The following is an 11074-nucleotide window of genomic DNA, read 5'->3' on the forward strand; positions in this document are numbered from 1 at the left end:
ACGTGAAAAGGTGCTCAACATCACTAATCACCAAGGAAACGCAAATCACAATCACAATAAATATCCCCTTACGGTTCTTAGGATGGCTATTACTTAATGAGCAAAAGTAAATGTTGGCAAGGATGTGGAGAAAAGGGAACTCTTGTACAGTGTTGGTGGGACGACAAATTGGTGCAGCCACTATAGAAAGCAGTATAGAAATTACTAAAAAAATATTAAATGTAATTACCATATGGTACAGCAATTTCACTTCCGGTATTCATCCAAAGGAATTGAAATTGGAATCTTTAAAAGATATCCACCCTCCCGTGTTCATTGCAGCATTATTTGCCATTGTCAAGATGGGGGTGAGGGGCAAACTAAGTGTCCATTAACAGATAAATGGATAAAGAAAATGTGACATGTTCCTACAAAGGAGTACTAGTTAGCCTTAGAAAGAAATCCTGCCAATTGTGACAACATGGATGAACCTTATTTCCTTACACGCTAAGTGAAATAAGTCAGACACAGAAGGCCAACTGCTACATAATACCCCTTACATATGGAATTTAAAATTGTCAAATTCAAGAAAAGCAGAGAGTGGCATGGTGGTTGTCAGGAGCTGGGGGAAGAGGCAAGAAACAGAAGTATTAGTCAAAAGTATTAGTCAAAAACGAAACTTTCCATTGTGCTACATGAATAGGTGCTAAAGATCTTGAGTACATCACAGTCCCTATAGTTAATGATGCTCTATTGTGTAATGAAAAATTTGCTAAGAGAATACATCTTATGTGTAGTGTTTTTGTCACATACAAAACACTGGTAAAGAAGATGGGAAGAAACTTTTGGAAGTGATAGATGTTTCTAGCATAGATTGTAGTTATGGTTTCACAGATGTATACTTACCTACAAACTCATCAAGCTGTATGCTTGAAATATATAACTTTTTGTAAGTCAGTCATACTTCACTGAAGTGATTTAAAAAATCTTTGTTTAATTTTCCACACTAGTGTGTTTAAGGATAAAACACACATGATTTCAATAGATATCAAATAATCATTTAATACATTCTACCCTCATTTGCAATAAAACTTTTGGCAAACTATGAATAGAAGGAAATTTTTTAATCTCTTAGAGTACAAAAACCCCACAAAAGTCTACAGCAAACATAATTCTTAATTGTAAAACAGTAGAAGCATTAAATTTAAAACTAGGAAACAGGACAAAGGCGTCCAATTTTACTGCTTATACATAACCTTATACTGGAGGTCGCAGACAGAGAAGCAAGGAGAGGTAAAGATACGAAGAGTATAAGGGTTGGTTGCCTGGGTGGCTCATTTTGTCAAGCGTCTGACTCTCGATTTCAGCTCAGGTCATGATCTTAGGGTTCGCGAGTTCGAGCGAGCCCCACATTGGGCTCTGCACTGACAGTAACCAGCCTGGTTGGGATTCTCTCTCTCCCTTTCTCTCTCTGCCCCTTTCCTGCTCCCACACACACACTCTCTCTCTCTCTCTCTCAAAATAAATAAATAAACATGAAAAAAAAGAATGAAGAGTATAAATGTTGCAGAGGAAGAAACCATGCTGTCATCATTTTTGGCATGTAAATATAATGACAAAATTTAGCAAGGTGGGTATAATAATACCAACAATAAAAGTTTGCATGTATATACACCAACCAAAAATTTATAAAACATAATTTTGAAAGGAAAATATTACGTTAGCAACAAAGAATGGACGGCACCTAGGAATGAATTCAACAATAAATGTACAAGACTTATCTGGAGAAAATTGAAATGTGTTATTAATTTATTTTAAAATGTAAATAAAAATATATAGCCATTTTTATAAATAGATAAGCTTAATATTGTAAAAATGGTGATTCTCCCAAGTGATCTATAGGTTAAATGAAATTTTAATCCAAATCTCATCGGACTTCTAAGAAAAGCTTTACAAGCTTATTTTAAATTTTAATGGAAGATCATATACCCAAGAATAACCAAGAGACTTATAAAGAAAAAAAAGAGAATTGTGAAAGTATTAACTCTATTAGATAGGAAGAATGATAGTAAATTTACAATAATGAGCCTAGAATAGCATGATAGGCAAAGTAACCAATGAATAGACTCAGAAGAACACCAAAAGAAGCCCAAACTTTTATGGCAATTTCATATATGGTGGAGCCTGTGAAAATTAATGGAGCAAAGATAAACCTTTCAGTTAATGGTGCTGGGACAGTACATTTTCCAAACAGAAAAACAAAACAAAACAGAGCAAAGCAAAAAACCCAATAATATGGGATTCCTACACATGCCCATAAACAAAATCAGTATTTTATGGATTAAAAACTCAAATGTGGAGGCAGTATCTAAAGTTTTAGAAAATAATATATAGGGTATCTTCATAGCTTTGGGATTAAAAAAAAAACATTTTTAAAAAATGTTTTTATTTATTTTTGAAGGAGAGAGAGAGAGAGAGAGAGAGCATGAACGGGGGAGGAGCAGAGAGAGAGAGAGAGGGAGACACAGAATCAGAAACAGGCTCCAGGCTCTAAGCTGTCAGCACAGAGCCCGATGCAGGGCTCGAACCCACAAACTATGAGATCATGACCTGAGCCGAAGCCAGACGCTCAACTGACTGAGCCACCCAGGCGCCCCTAAAAAAAAACCTTAAAACAAAAATTGTTAACCATTATATTAGCTTCTCAGGGCTGCTATAACAAATTACCACATCCTGGGTTGCTTACAGCATAAAAATTTATTTTTTGGCAGTTTTGGAATCTAGAATTTTGAAATCATGATGTCTGCAGGGTTATATGCCTTCTGAAGCTTCTAGGGAAGAATCCTTTCTTGTTCCTTCCAGGTTCTGGTGGTTGCTGGCAATCCTTGGTGTTCCTTGGCTTTCCATGGCAGCATTCCAGTGTCTACCTCTGTTGTCATGTAGTCTTCTTCCCTGTGTCTCCTTTCTCTCTGTGTCTAATTTTTCATCTTATAAGAAAACCAGTGATTTGTTTAGGGCCCATCCTAATCCAGTGTGACCTCATCTTAATTTGATTATATCCAGAAAGACCCTATCTGTAAATAAGGTCACATTCACAGGTTCTTAGTAGACATGAATTTGGGGGGCACTATTCTACTCAGTACAACTATGAAGGAAAAGACTGATAAATCTTTTGACCATTCACTGTAAAGAGAATGAAAAGACAACACAAAAACTGGGAGAAGGTGTTAGTAATATAAATAATGGACAACTTTATATAATTACACTATATATAATATATAAATAGCTGATAGGAATCAATAAGAAAGATAAATAACTCAATAGGAAAATTGACTAGGGTCATGATATGCAGTTCACAAAAGATAAAACATATATGGTAGATTGTCTAATGGAAATGTGCCAAACCTTGTTATTAAGCAGAGAAATTCAAATTAACATCATAATAAAATATTATTTTACTTATGATGATATCTGACAATACCAAATATTCATAAGAATGTAGCATAATATGAGATATCTAGGAATAAACTTAACCAAAGAGGTGAAAGACCTGTACTCTGAAAACTTTAAAACATTGATAAAAGAAATTGAAGATAACACAAAGAAATGTAAAGACATTTCATGCTCCTGGATTGGAAGAATAAATATTGTTAAAATGGCTGTACTTCCCAAAGCAATCTACAGATTTCATGCAATCCCTGTTAAAACACCAACAGCATTTTTCGCGTGACTACAACCAACAATTATAAAATTTGTATAGAACTGCAAAGACCCCAATTAGACCAATCTTGAAAAAGAAAAGAAAAGCTGAAGGCATCACAATCCCAGACTTCAAGGTATACTGCAAAGCTGTAGTAAGCAAAACAGTATGGTACTGGCACAAAAATAGACACATAGATCAATGGATCAGAATTAAAAAAACAGAAAAAATACACAATTATATAGTCAGGAGTCTTCCACAAAGCAGGAAAGGATATCCAAGAGGAAAAGAACAGCCTCTTCAACAAATGGTGTTGGAAAAACTGGACAGAAATATGCAAAAGAATGAAACTGGACTACTTTCTTACACCCTACACAAAAATAATCTCAAGATTATAATCTCAAGATTATAATCACGATGTGGATTAAAGGCCTAAATGTGAAACGGGAAACCATAAACATCTTGGAAGAGAGTACAGTCAGTAATGTTGCTGACATAGGCTGTAGCAACATTTTTCTTTTTTCCTTCTTTCTTCCTTCCTTCCTTCCTTTTTTTTTTTGGTTGTCAAATGATCCTTTATTAAAATATTTTCCTTTTGTCGTTCTTAACTAGGTGGACATTCCACTGCACCATTATTGATGTCATCTATGATGTCATGAGGGTGGCCGCCATCAACATTGTAGCCCATGGACTAGGCGATCCCCAGAATCTCTATAATGGTTCCAGAGAGTTCCCTGCCTAAAGGTTGATCCCGCATCTGTTGGGCAATGTTGACAGTCTCATCAAAAATGATACTTCCACTGTGTTTAATGTTTTTCTGCTTCTTTCTGTCTCTTGGCAGCTCCTTGAGGGCTTTGATAATCAGGGCAGAGGCAGAAGGTACCACTTCAATCTGGGCCTGTCTGGTTATGAATGGTCGGGTTCACTGTAATTCTCAGACCTTTCCAGTCACCTGTTGCCTTGGCAATGTCATCAACATTTTTTGGAGACAGACCCAGTGGCCAATCTTCAGGGCCAGAGCAGACGTGGCACTGACTTTGCCACCGGTGCACCTCAGGTATATGACTTTGATCTAGTTGGGGTCGAGCTTAGGAGGCGTGTGGGAGGTAGTTGGTGCCAGCGGTTGGTGTCAAATGAACCCAGATTTGGGATGATCGAAGACTGTTGCACCGTTGCCTCCTCAAAGCTGAAAGCCAAAAACCTTTTTCTAGATACATCTCATAAGGCAAGGAAAATAAAAGCAAAAGTAAACATTTGGGACTACATCAAAATAAAAAGCTTCTGCATAGTGAAGGTATAATCAAGAAAATTAAAAGGCAAACACTGAATGGGAGAAGATATTTGTACCTAACATATCTGATAAAGGATTAGTATCCAAAGTGTATAAAGAACTGATAAAACTCAACTTGAAGAAAACAAATAATCCAGTTGTAAAATGGGCAGAAGACATGAAGAGGCAGTTCTCCAAAAACACATCCAGATGGCCGATACACATGAAAAGATGCTCAACATCTCTCATCATCAGGGAAATACAAATCAAAACTACAATGAGATATCATCTCACACCAGTCAGAATGGCTAAAATCAAAAACACAAGAGACAAAAAATGTTGGAGAGGATGTGAATAGGAACTCTCTTACACTGTTGGTAGAAATACAAACTGGTGCAGCTATTATGGAAAACAGTATGGAGTTTCCTGAAAAAGTTAAAAATGGAACTACCCAATGGTGCAGCACTCAACGCTACTGGGTATTTTCCAAAAATATACAAAACACTAGTTCAAAGGGATACATACACCCCAATGTATATAACAACATTATCAACAATAGCCAAACTATGGGAACAGCCCAAATGTCCATCAATAAATAAGTGGATTAGGAAGATGTGGTGTGTATGTGTGTGCTTATATACACATACACATATATGTATATATACACAAAGGACTATTATTCAGCCATAAAAAAGTTATGTTGCCATTTGAAATGATCTGAATGGAACTAGAGAGCATAATGTTAAGCAAAATAAGTCAGTCAAAGAAAGACAAATACCATGATATCACTCCTATGTGGCATTTAAGGAAAAAAAGGAAATGACCAAAGGAAAAAAAGGGAGAGGCACGCACAAACCAAAAAACAGATTCTTAATTATAGAGAACAAATGAATGGTGGCCAGATGGGAGTGAAATTGTTGATGGATATTTAGGAGCACAACTCGTTGGGATGAGCACTAGGTGATGCATGGAATTGTGGAATCACTAATTTGTACACCTAAAATTAACACATCACTGTAGGTTAAGGGATAAAATAAAATAAAATAAAATGAAATAAAATAAAATGAATGTAACATAATACAAACTTTCATACATTACTAGTGAGATTGTTCACAAAAGCCTTATTTTTAATAGAATAACATTAGAAATAGCCCAGTATTCATTGGTGGGATAATATATATATTGTGATACATTCACGAAATTCACTATTATACCACAATTTAAAACATGACATAACTATAGGTACACGTGATAGCACAGTTGAGGGTTCAACCAAGCAAAAACTACTTGATATATCCGATCAACATAATTTTTTTATAAAACAAGAGAATGATAAATATAAAATTCTAGATAATGGTAACCTTCAGGGAAGAGGGGGAAAGTTGATACAGAAAGGATTACACAAAGATATTGGTAATGTTCTCATTCTTGGGTGGTGGGTTCATATGTGTTCATTTTACTAGGTGCCTTGTACAAAGCAAGTATTTCATGATATAAATAAAACAAAATTCATACATTTTTTAAGTGTCCTGGTATAGGAACCCGGACATATTCAACACTTTGAAACTCGTCCCATTTTCACTGCAGTGCTGATGGGCCAGGACTTAAGCAGTGATTAGAATGTGCTGGCAAATTTTATAGTTCTTGGAGTCCCACTGTCTATCCTGGAACCTTGACTCTGCCATTTACTAGCTGTAGGATTTGGGGAACGTTTCTTAACTTCTCTTTACCTGCATGTCCTTGTCTTTAAAACGAGGATAAAAATGAACCTGGCTTCACAGGGTTGCTGTAAAGATTATGCAAAAGAACGGGGTAAAGTAAAGCTCTTAGAACACAGTTGCCTGAACACAAAGTTAGTTCCTAGTAAACAGGACCCACAGGGATTAAACCAGAGGCCTGAAATATGATCACACACATGCTCTCTTGCACTTCTTCTGTTGCCATGAGCAGGCCTTACCCATAGGTAGCTGCTTTTCTCTTTGCCTGGACTCCAGAAGAAGCACACGTGAGCCCAACCCACCGTAAGAAGAAAGGTCAAGTGGGCCTGCCATCTGAGGCAGAACTACGTGTGTGAGCCCAACCTCCCTGTCTGAGCCCAACGTAGATGAACCAATGCCCACCCACCATGCAGTTAGAGAACTGAGAATAAATAATCATTTGCAAGGATAGGAGTCTTAGAATATTTTGTTGGCAAAAGTGGTTGATGGACATGTGAGATGCTATTATTATTATAATAGTAATTATTCAAGTAGTTCACTCATATATGAGATACTACGGCTGTAATCATTATTATTATCGGTATTGAACATTTTAAAAGAGAGTTGTTCCTGGGTCTGCAAGGTTTATCTCACTCAAATTTTACCTAGTTGGGTTAGACTTAGTGCCTTAAAATACTGGGAATTTTTAGTTTCTGTCTTGAGCGGCTGCCTCAAGGATAAATATCTTGCTCCCATTGACCTCATCCCTCCTCTAGCTCCAGAACACATAGACTTGAGCTGGCTTCGTTTCGGCACGCTGCCGTTGTCAAAAAGACCTGACAATAGAAAAGAGACACACTATCCCTAGTTCGGTAAACAGTCAACCTTGTAACTAGCTATTTGACATCTCTATTATGAATGTCTCCCTTTATTGTCAGAGCATCCCACAGTTCATAAAGCACCCGTGCACAAATCGTCTTATTGATCTAGGTTGCAACCTGTCTGGTAGCCAGGGTCAGGATTAGGTTGCCTCCTGCGTAATGAAGAGCTCTAATCTCAGAGCAGTCATAGTGACTTGCCCAAGGCCACAGAGCTTTTAAACGGTACAACTGGACTCAAATCTCAAAGTTCTGATGCCAAACATTGCTTTTCTTTCACTGCTCCATGGATGCCTTTGAATACCTCCAGTTTTCTTGCTTGAGAACATACTTATCAACAGATTACATCACCAACAGATTGGGTCATTCTCTTACGTCACACTGGTGCCATGGGAAATGGGCAGTGCATGGATAGCAGCAGACTGGCATTCCTATGTCAGCCCCTGGAAGTCAGACAAACACACAGATTCCAGAACAGTACCTCCTGGGACTCTAATGAGAGAATGCAGAACCAATGCACCATTGTCCTTTTTCATAAACTTATTTGGAAATTAAGGTATCACGTGAGATGAACTGATAAATGAATTTAACATATTTTCTGTAAAACGTCTGCACAAAGCTTTCCAAGGGACTGTGCTATCAGATGTTCTTGTTTGCAAAATTCTTTTCAGTGGTGTTACATTATTGTAAATCACACACGTCATTTTTACCAAGTAAGATGGTAAGAGTTTCTAAAATAGTCTCTTGTTGCAGGAAGAGAACTGCGTTCTGTGATTCGATGTTAGGGGTGAAGGCTCAGGCATTTGACCACCTAAATTGCTGTCTCATTTCCACAATTTGCTGGTTGGGTGACTTTGGACAAGTGACAAGATCTCTAGACATAAGGTTTCTCGTCTATAAAATGAGACAACTAATAAGACCTTTCTTATAGTTTTTATGAAGACTAAACAAGAATTCATACACAGTGCTTAGAAAAATAACAAACGAGTCAGTGTTCAAATACTAGAAATTTATCATTAATTATTTCTCAGACATTAGCTGGGTGTGACCTTCGGCAAGTGATTTCATCTTTGTCATTTGCTTCGTCTGAGCTGCATATCATATGGATTGCTTTACCTGAGTATTATGCAGTGTTTAAAAGTTTGGGTTTGATGGGGCGCCTGGGTGGCGCAGTCAGTTAAGCGTCCGACTTCAGCCAGGTCACGATCTCGTGGTCCCTGAGTTCGAGCCCCGCGTCAGGCTCTGGGCTGATGGTTCAGAGCCTGGAGCCTGTTTCCGATTCTGTGTCTCCCTCTCTCTCTGCCCCTCTCCCGTTCATGCTCTGTCTCTCTCTGTCCCAAAAATAAAAAAACTTTGAAAAAAAAATTTTAAAGTTTGGGTTTGAGTCAGATTGCTTAGGCTTCAGATTCCATGGGCAAGTACCAGAGCATCTCTAGGCTCTGGTGCCCTTTTTTCTTAAATGATGAAACTAAGAGAACCTACCTGATAGGATTGTTCAGAAGATTAAATGAGAAATTTGATGGACAACACTTAGAATAATGCCTTACATGTGCCATTACTTAAAAAATGGTAGTGATAATACAACAGTGAGGAAGTTGGAATAAAGGGCTAAAGTTATTATCCTTGTCTCCCTTGGTCTCAAAGAGTTGACTCTCTAAACCTCCAAGCAAGAATATTTTAGAATCAAGACATTGACATCTTTGTGATGGTAGTCACCTGTCCCGGGGTTGTTAGTTTCTGGCTCCTGCTGGGTAGTCCGGCCTGCCCTTGGCTTTGGGACCTCCCTCCCTAAAGGGGCATGTTTGGGGCTGAGCCAGAGTCCACATACACACGGTTGGGTCCCACAGCTCACAGCTGCTGCCAATATGTTGCATAGAACACACTCTCCTTCAGAGTTCCTCTTAGCTGTTATTCCAGAAGTGTTTGGTAGAAGATACCCCTCAAAAATCCCTTCCTCCTACATTAGATTCTCCACTTCTCACAATTCTGGAATTGTGTTCATCCCTCGCCCCAGCCCAGCCACATGTTATCATCTCTGATCCCTTACCCATACCTGGAACACTCTCTCATCTCAGACTGTAAAAATCCAGGCCTCTCCGTCTTTAAAGGGCTAGCTAGAAACATGTTTTTCTTCATAATTAATCAGAAATCCTCCCCTTCATCTAAACTTCTCATCACCCTGAAAAAAAAAATGTGACCCCTCTACTGTGGCCTGTCAGGATTTATGTGATCTTGTGATCTGCTCTTGCCTGCCTCTCTGAGACCATTTCCTGCTTCTCTGCTTTAGGTGCCCAAGCCTTCTGTCCGTTCCTTTAGGATTCCAAGTCGACTGTCACCTTTTCGTCTCAGTACTCACTGTTCAACTCTGCCTGGAAAGCTTTCTTCCAAAATCGTTTTCTCATCTTTTTTCCCCCTCTTCATTTTTAAGCCCTCAAAGAGGCCTTCCCTGAGCACCCAAGAAAAAACCAAACCAGACCATACAAAAACCCACTTCCATTCCGGTCACTCTTGCACTGGTTCTCAGCTGGAGGTGATTTTGCACCCCTAGGAGATACTTGGCGATGTCTGGAGGCATTGATGGTTGTCACAACTGAGAAGGTGCTATTGGTATTTCGCAGGTACAAGCCAGGGATGTTACCAAATGATGTACAGCCCAACCCCCACAGCAAACAATTGCCTGGCACAATATATCCGTAGTCCTAAAGTTGCAAAACTGCACCTAACATATAGTCTTGTTTTATTTTCTTGAAGGAATTTGACCCTTTGAAACTCTCACTCACTCCTTTTCCTGGCTTTGCCTACCTCCCGCTTTAGGACGTAGACTCCGTGAAAGCAGGAATCTTGTCTGTTTTGGTCAATATTGCATCCCCAGGGTCTGGCAGGGTGCCTGACACTTGGTAGAAGCTTGAAAACTATTAGTTGAATTGATAAAACAGTCAGTGAATAAATGTTGGCAGGAACTTTTACCATGCATAGTACTTTGACTCACACTGGTTACCAACCAGGGGTTTGTTATCTGTGCTTGTTCTTGAATTACATAGTTGGTGGCAGGGATATGACCTCACAGTGACAAGCATGATGAATAAATGCAGGATGGCCGAAATTAGCTCATTAGAAAGAAGTACCCAAAGTAAGCGTATTTTGCTTTTCCTCTGTGTCTAAGTATCCGCGTAGCAATTCTCCATATCATAGGCTGCTGGTTGCCTTACCTGTGGTCTGCTGAGTGCTGCAGGGTTCCTCGTATATTTAATTCTGATTTTGTTTATAACTGTGTTTTTAGCTACCTAACAAATTAATAAAAACCAACATACATTCTCATAATTCCTGGGAACACATTAAAATTCCTAACACTGAACTTTGGTGGCCAGGTTAACCAGTCCTTTTCTCCAGACATTGGAATGTCACCTCCACCCTCTGGCCTACACAGCCTGCTTCTGTGCATATGCAATGTTTGAAATCCCGAGAACATGTTAATGATTTGGGATTAATTCTAAAGTGTCATTCGATTAAAATTCCAAAGCGCACTTGTCTGCTCTTTTAAAACCAGGGA

The 11074-nt window shown here is 38.6% G+C and overlaps 1 long non-coding RNA gene across 1 annotated transcript; it reads right to left on the minus strand.

The window, feature by feature from the left end:
* Nucleotides 1-474: 474 nt before the first annotated feature.
* LOC122486404 lies at nt 475-4900 on the minus strand. Its single transcript, XR_006298144.1, has 3 exons — nt 4674-4900; nt 1478-1484; nt 475-486 (listed from the first exon to the last, which is right to left on the minus strand). It is a non-coding gene; the product is annotated as an uncharacterized LOC122486404 (long non-coding RNA).
* Between the last annotated feature and the right edge of the window lie 6174 nt (nt 4901-11074).

Source organism: Prionailurus bengalensis, chromosome A2 (genome assembly GCF_016509475.1).
Source record: "Prionailurus bengalensis isolate Pbe53 chromosome A2, Fcat_Pben_1.1_paternal_pri, whole genome shotgun sequence".
NCBI lineage: Eukaryota > Metazoa > Chordata > Mammalia > Carnivora > Felidae > Prionailurus > Prionailurus bengalensis.